The sequence below is a fragment of the Lepidothrix coronata genome, unplaced genomic scaffold, assembly GCF_001604755.1.
Source record: "Lepidothrix coronata isolate B3197 unplaced genomic scaffold, Lepidothrix_coronata-1.0 Scaffold26, whole genome shotgun sequence".
NCBI lineage: Eukaryota > Metazoa > Chordata > Aves > Passeriformes > Pipridae > Lepidothrix > Lepidothrix coronata.
In genome coordinates this window covers 5,374,946-5,383,411 of record NW_016690206.1, presented here as the reverse complement: position 1 = coordinate 5,383,411, position 8,466 = coordinate 5,374,946, and the positions used below count along the sequence as shown (strand labels likewise).

General features: G+C 38.5%; 1 long non-coding RNA gene across 1 annotated transcript in view; it reads right to left on the bottom strand.

The window, feature by feature from the left end:
• Positions 1 to 3,304, bottom strand: part of LOC108494617 — a 9,885-nt gene extending 6,581 nt beyond the window's left edge. The window contains exon 1 of the long non-coding RNA XR_001873913.1: positions 3,075 to 3,304. This is a non-coding gene — a long non-coding RNA (uncharacterized LOC108494617). The remainder of the gene's footprint in view (positions 1 to 3,074) is intronic.
• Positions 3,305 to 8,466: the final 5,162 nt, after the last annotated feature.

Genomic DNA, 8,466 nt, shown 5'->3' with positions numbered 1-8,466 from the left:
TCTCTTGCCTCCTCTCCACACTGGTGTGCTGTCTCTGTGCCTGCCATGGAACCATGTGGGTGGTGGAAGGAGAGGAGGGCACCTCTCCCCTCCAGGCTCAGGGACTGAAGAAACCCCTGATGCTGGAGTTCCCTTTCCCTATCCCTCAAGACGTCGGAATGGTTCCTCAGACGGAAATGGAACTAGAACTGGGCCGCCCCACGCCATGGGGGGAAAGGGATCCAGAAAGCACTGCCAAGTCTGCCACTAAGCTGTGTCCCTACGTGCCACATCCACACTTCTTTTAAATTATATCCAGGACTGGTGACTCCACCACTTCCCTGGGCAGCCTGTTCCAATGCATGACCACCCTTTCAGTGAAGAAATTTTTCCTAATATCCAATTTAAACCCCTCCTGGAGCAACTTGAGGCCGTTTCCTCTTGTTCTATCACTTGCTATGTGGGAGAAGAGACTGACCCCCCCCACCTTGTTACAGCTTCCTTTCAGGTAGTTGAAGAGAGGAGTAAGGTCTCCACTCAGCCTCCTTTTCTCCCAGATAAACAGGACAGGTCCCTTGGCTGCTCCTCATAATACTTGTTCTCCAGATCCTTCATCAGCTCCATTGTCATTCTCTGGACATCCTCCAGCACCTCAACGTCTTTTTTGTAGTGAGAGACCCAGAATTGAGATGCAGTCTCACCAGCGCCAAACACAGACAGATGATCACTGCTGTAGTCCTGCTGGCCATACTATTTCTTATACAAGCCAGGATTTCACTAGCCTCCATGGCCACCTGGGCAGAAGGCTGGTTCATGTTCAGCCAGCTGTTGGCCAGCACCCCCAGATTTTTTCCTCTGGGCAACTTTCCATCCACTTTTCCCCCAGCCTGTAGAGCTGCTTTATTGTTGTGACCCAAGTGCAGAACTCAGCACTTGGATTTGTTGAACCTCATATCAGGCACCTTGACCCATCAAGAGAGCCTGTCCAGATCCCTTCTACCTTCCAGTCTGTTATGGCAGTGACCAAATTAAGTTCTAGTTGGTCTTTCGCCATTCTAATTTTCTCTCATGAGTCCTCCTGAGTGAGCCACCCCTTCCTCCAAAGGTCATAAACTCGCCTTTTTTTCTTGAGTTCCAGCCAAAGGTATTTGTTAAACCCAGTTAATCTTGCCCACCAGCTCATCCTCTGGCACACATGCCTTTAAGATTTGCTTCTTGAAGGATATCAAGCTTTGCTGGACTCCTTTGCACTTTAGGACTGTCTCCCAAGTGAGTCTGTCAACTGGGATCCTAAACAGACCAAAGTCTGCCCTCAGGAAGTCCAAGGTGGGAGTTCTACTGAATCCTCTCCTTACTTCTCAAAGAACCAAAGGCTCTATCATTTCATGATCACTGTGCCCAAGACAGTCTCCAACCCTCACATCACCCACAAGTTTTCTCTGTTCACAAACAACAGGTCCAGTAGGAAACCTTCCCTACTGGGCTCACACAACAGCTGTGTCAGATGTTTTCCTGTCCCCTTGAAATACAAATTCCTCTGAGTTTTGGTAGGTGTGATTTAGAGAAATTCAGGCATCTTTTACCACTGATTTGTTAGTATCTCAGTCAAGCTGATTTCATAGTAACTATACAAACATAATATTACCAGGGTAAACTTTAATCTGTAGGACAGGGTGTTTGTAAGAATACTATAAATGGTTAACTTACCCTATGAAAAAATTAAGTTACAACCCACTTCTATGTGATCTGCTTATAAAGTAATTTTATATCTTTCCTCTGTTAGACACACTACCATCACCCATTAAAGTTATCAAAAAGAACTGCATTTGTTTTGATGATCAAGATTCGCCACTCTCTCCAGCACTTTTTGTCACCAATATATAGTGGAGAAAAAAATTACCAATATTGCAATATTGTTACCATTTCTAGTAGCATTAATCTCTCTAGTAAAATATAGAAGTCTGTATTTATTTTCAACCCTTGAGGTTTGTGGAGAACTCTCATAAGACCAATAAAGTAAAATTGCTTCTATAACCTCTCCCCAAATTAGTTTTGATAAAAATAAGTTTCTCTTTACTCCATGCTGTCTGATTTTATTTCTTTACAATATATAATTTCATTAACCAACAATGCTATCCTACCATCCCAGCTTTTGTTATTCACTCCTGAGTATCACATAGCTTTAAATAAGGGTGTTCCAGTCATGTTATTAAATACTGTAGTCAGCAATAAAAGCACATAAATTGATGGGAAATACATAGAAAATGAAAGCTCAGTGGTCAGAACCGGTCAAAATTAGTAAAACTCTAAAGTAGTTGTAAGAAACTAAAGTTTAGGGATGTGAATGCATGTATAATCACAGGAAGAAATAATTTAATAAAAAAAAAGTTGAGGTCATAAAAGAACCGCTCAAGCACAGCCTATGCAATGCATTAAGAAGAACAAATTCAGACTTTACTACTGTACTGATATGTAGCAGTAGTTTTACAGATGTAATTGTTCGTTGCTCATAGACTTTTCCTTAAATCTACCCTGAACTATTTTTTAGCCTGGACTTCATAAAGAAAATAACAGAGAAATTAAAAAATGAATGTAATTTACCAGAAAATACAATAACATCTTCAACACAGTTTAGGCAGGAATGGATTTTTTTAACCTCAAAATCATGTTTTAATTCAGAACTAACAGGATTAAAGCAGGAATCACTTGATTAAGTGTATTTGTTTCTGTGATGCTTAAACTATTGACCTTAACGACCCACTGAATATCTAGAACATCAGTGTCCCTCAGGGCCTTGGATGGCTCTTCAGACACCTGGCATCATTTCAGACAACAGGTATAGCCCAGACACACATAATTTTCAAAACAGATGTTATCAACATTGCATCATGTCATTTTATAACACCAGTAATCTAATCCTTGATCTGGGTTTCTGTAACCCAGCTCAGAGCCTGCATTTCCAGGTTCAATCCTGCAATCCTGTTGCTGTCTGCTCTTGACAGGTGCATTTCTGCCATGCTTCTGCTGCATCTGCCATTACTGGCCTGCTCAGATCTGGTGCCTGGATCCCCTCCTCCCACTCCTTCACTACTGACCTTGGCATCTGTATAGTTGTTCACATGTTCTCACTCCACTCTTTTCTGGCTGCAATTTCATCTGTGCAATACCTTTTTTTCTTCTTAAATATGTTATTTCAGAGGTGTTACTATCATTCCTGATTTGCTTGGCCTTGGCCAGTGGCAGGTCCATCCTGGAGTCAGCTGGTATTGGCTCTGCCAGACATGGGGGAAGCTTCTGGCAGCTTCTCACAGAAGTCACCCCTGCAGCCCCCATCTACCAAAACCTGGCCATACAAACCCAATGGTCCAATAAAGCCACGAAAGAATTTTGTATAGATGTAATGTTGCATGAAATAATATTATATAATGCTATAGATCTATGGTCTAAATCTTTTAATGGTGGTAGTGACATTCAGGCTGAAAAACAGATGTATCATGAACTGGACTATTTTGAACTAGCCTGAAAGTTGGTGTGAATAGTGAACAGTGCACACTAGTGATGTCCCTGTACATCAAAGGAAAAATAAGAAACAGAAAGAGAGACCATACAGTCCCTCTACATACTGCATGCTCCATGGAAGAAATAAATTGAAACTTCTTTTCTCTCTCTCCTAAACAAAAATCCCCAGTTTTTAAAAGCCAACAGAGGTTTCCTCCTCTATGTTCAAGGACATAGTGATAAGGCCCTTAATTTTCCCATGAAGTGTTCAGCAAGGATCATTATCTGAACTTTTTCAGAGTATGCCAGACATGTTATTGTTTTTGATCCGGTTAAAATTTTTCTTCTTCTCAGTCATTGTAGCTCTATTTTCAAAGTAAACAAAAGCAATTTCAAAGGGAGTAGGAAAATTCAAGTTTTCTCCTCCCACTTGTAAGGTCACATAGTTTGACTATACTATACTAGAAAAATTGTTTGAATGACACTTTCCACATGCAGTACCAATTGTGAACTAATATTTTCTCTGCCAGAAAGTCTGCAGGCATTTAGGGAAACAGGAATTTTTTCTGTAGTAAATTAGGCATACCCATAAATTTTAAAAGGAGCAAGCCTTTATGTTTGAGGAATGAAGGACTACAGTGAGTAATTCAGGAAATACAATATAACTTAGTCTTATTATATTTTTTATTTTTTTTTTGCTGATTAGCTTAGAGAGCAGATTTACATTTTGGCCAAAATATATTTGTCTTTGGATTAATTTGGAAGGTACATAATTACCTAGCTGGCATTCAGTACTACAGTGGGAGATGAAAAGTGCTTTTCCCACACTTTGCATTTTGCAGGAAATTAGATAATTTTTTAAATTATTATTCATATTAATTTATATGTTAGATTTATAGAGAGTTTCAGGATGTTGGTGAATTTTAACTGTTAACACTGATCATTTAAATAAAAGGTATTATCTAAATTACACTAATCTTAAGTGCTTCTTTTGACACTTTTCTCACATGTGGGGAAAAATATAGCTGAACATATAAGTGAATATATAGCTGCTCTATTAGAGCAGGAAAGACACTACAGTGAGGGTACAGTGAGTCTCCAAATACTTATGGCTACCACCATTTTGTGGGTGCTTAGTGCGATGTATCCTTTTCAAGTCTCATCATCCCGCAGAGTTAATAACATATTCAAAGATTATTGTAAACCATTTTTATTGCTTAAATATTCAATGATGCTGAAAGTACCTTTGGCTTGTTCATGCCATATATACTTATAAGATGAATATGATACTTGAGTCATGCTTAAGTTCACAATATAACCATAAAAGATGAAGAAAAAAATGCTAATTTTGTCAAGACTGTCACTCCTTCAGCTACCTCTGCTTCTGCCTTGTCAGTCTTTCTTTTCCTTTCTTTCCCTTTCCTTTGTCAAAAGACAAATTAATATTTATGATATTTAGTCAGGAAACAGATGGCCCACCCTAAAAACATTAGTTTCTCCATTGGAAAATGAGCAACAACAACAACCACAAAACTTTCCAAAGTTTCTTTTTCCCTTTTTTCCTACATCCTCCTCAAACTATAACCCACTGCTTTAAGCTCCACATTATGTAGCCTGAATTCTTTATTGTTCCTCCCCTCCCCTCTCCTCCTCTCCTTTCTCCAACCTCCAGTCATTCAGCTATGCTAAAGTTCTAATTTCCATATTGAAGCAAAGCATTCTGATTTTTTTCTTCACTGCTCATGTTCTTGGTCGTACTAACACTCCAAGTCCAGCCTGCTCAAGTTGCCACTGCCACAGCTGTCTTAAAGAATGACTGTTCTGTGCAGAAAAAGGAACCACAAGAGAACATAGCATTTCAAGGTGTTTCTTTTCATTTATTCTCGTTTACCACAAAGGTAACACTTGTAGATTTAATGGATTCAAGGCTAGTTCCAGATACAGTTTAATAGTTATCATTATTTTGCTATAGCAGACTTATTTATTCTTAGCATTTATGGACATTTTTCGTTCACAGTCTGGATGAAGCTGAGTTAGTTAAACTTTACATTAACTATTGAAATTTTTAATATTTCCTTTATATTTAAAATAAGAACAATAAACCTTTGAAGATAATAATACAATATATTGCTAAAGAATATTACTAAGTAGCCAGGCAAATTCTTAGATTTCTTTAATTCCCACAATTTAAATGTGTTTTTTTGGCATTTCATCTGGGTCAGGTACTTTATATTATTAATCTTCTGAAGTGCTTCTGCAACCTTTTCTCCCTGCATGCTATATATCATTCTCCACTTTAGTGCACAGGTTCTTGGTACCTTCCTCAGGTTATCTTAATTCACTACTTTATCAAAATATTAAATTTTGAAATATTACTTAAATTTGATTAATAATTTATTTACAATATAGCATGCTCACTTCTAATATAGGTGAATTCATAAATTTCCCATAGTAACTAGTAAAATTATATTTCTCCTCCTTCAGGTCTTCCCACTTGGTGCTTAAATTTATCACTGTCTGCATTTTTTTCTTCTCCTGAACATTACTGTGTGCCAGTGTAACATTATTCCAGCTGCTGGTTGGCTATACCTTCACACATCTCAAATAAAGGTGTTTCTAGCGTGCACTTTATTTGCTTAGCCTTAACATAACTCCAATCTTTTTTCACTCTCTATTGTTACAAATTTCTGCATGTGAGTGTAGATCACTCTTATGTTTTGAGAAGGTTGTCCTTGAAGATCAACAAGTTATCATAGGCCATTATACCGCTTAAGAATGAGAGCCCCTGGGAGGAGAATGCCACTTAGGGGAAGCTGCTGGTCAGTTCTGAAGTCTGCTGTCCTAAAGGCTCTTCATTCTTCTATTTACCTTTTCTGTTTACTTCAGAATTTAAAATTGTACAATGACAGGGTCACAGCACCAAAGGCAGTAGAAACTGGTGGGTTGAGATAAAAGTCAAATCTGCACATGCAAACAAAGCAAAAAAAGGAATTCATTAACTACTTCCATTGACAGGCAGATATCCAGCCATTTCCCAGCTGGGAAGACCAGCAACATAACTGTGAACCCACTTGCCTTCTCCATTCCCTGAGATTTGATTGCTGAGCATGAAATCATAGAGTATCCTTTTGGCTAGTTCAGGTTAGTTGTCCTGGTTTTGTCACCCTCAAAATTCTTGTGCATTCCCAACCTACTCACTAGTAGGGCAGAGTGGAGATAAGCCTTGGAGCTGTGCAAATGCTGTTTATCAACAGCTAAAACACTGGGGGAGTTGTCAACATTGCTTTAGTCACGAATCCAAAATATAGCACCAGACAGGCTTTTATGGATGAAGTTACCTTTATCCCAAGCAGACCCAACTCAGCTTTGGGATGACATCAGCTGTGCTGCCAGATCTCTCAGATTATAGTTGTACAGCATTGCACCAATACCTATTTTCACTTCCCATGCTGTATATTTTGTGCAATGATATTTGAGATGGGACTCCATTCATAAATTGTAGGAGGAATTGTGGGAATGTCCCCATCTCATGTTCTCAGCCTTGCCTCTACACCTGGTCTCTGAGGTTCCTAGTTCAAAACCTTCCTCAGCTGGTAAGTAGACTAATTTCTGAAGATGTTCTCACTCCACTTTGCAAGAAAGATCCTAACAAGATCCAGTAGCGCAGCTTGCAATATCAGACAGATATTGATGTGCAGGATGCATCCCTTCCTACTTGGGCCTTCCCCAGAAGGATCATGAAAAACACAACTTGGACCCTAATGCCTTTCATTGTGTAAATAATGCTCCCTCATGAGCATCCTCATGATGCTCCCATGAATGTGCAACAAAGCATTATTTATCGTTACTACATTGTATTAACATAATGTATATGAACTCCAGTTGTGGGTATTCTGCTAGTCAGAGCATATCAAAGTTCAAAGCTGAAAGCCTAGCCTAAGAGAAGACAATCAGAATAAAGATAGGTGAGAAAATATAGATACAATAGAGATCAATTCTTCACTATAATACATGTTGATCACAGCACATAGAGCAACTCGAAATACTGCAAATTGCTTGTTTCTTTTTGTTATGATAAAAAAGGTTATGAGAAACTACTAGAAAGACATAGATGGGGAGGCCTACTCAAAAGTGGAGGGTGACATGCACGATAAAAAGGAAGAATTTGCATGGTTGAAATACATGCATACAGGAAAAAGGACTCCTCCCTATGAATGAAAGAAGACTGAGAGATGGGCAAAAAGATGACACTTATCTGGGAAGAATATTGAAGCTTTATTGACTATAGGGGACATATCAGTGATGGTTCCAGTGGAAGTTTTAGCATGCCCACACTAACAGATCAAGGAAAAAGTGTTTACAGGAGCATTCTGAGTGAATGTGCATGGGTAAAGTTTTATTTACTATAACTGTAGAAAGCATGTCACAATGTTACCAATCAGAAGGAACGGTATGAACAATAAGTTTAGTTATACGTATTTCCAAGTTTTAGCATCAAGGATCATTTTTTGGACAAAACATTCTGTGGCAGCCTGCAAATTAGCACATTTTTACTGCATTTTCAAAAAAGAATAACTGCCCTTCAAATTAGGTAGGTACATAGTCTTGTGTTATTCACAGAAAAGTAGAGCTTTTTACAATTATAATTTATGAATAATAAATAAGATTTTCATAATAAAAACCTGTGAGAAATGTCAGTGTTTCAAAAGGTTTGGTATAAAAATAACAAAATGTTGGAGGTAGTTCCAAGGGATTACCTTCTTATTTACATTGTGATGGAGTTCCAGTGGCATGCAGGGAAAAGAGTTTATTTTTGAGTCGATGATCATTGTGATAAGGGCGATAGCAGAAGTTCCAGTGTGACTTCTACTTTTTGTGTATAAAGGCTGCTAGGGAAACCTATTCATCAGCAGTCAAGATGTTTGACTCTTCTACCCTAGCAATCAACAAACTCTGAATAAGAGGTAACAAACCCCCACAGACTACTAT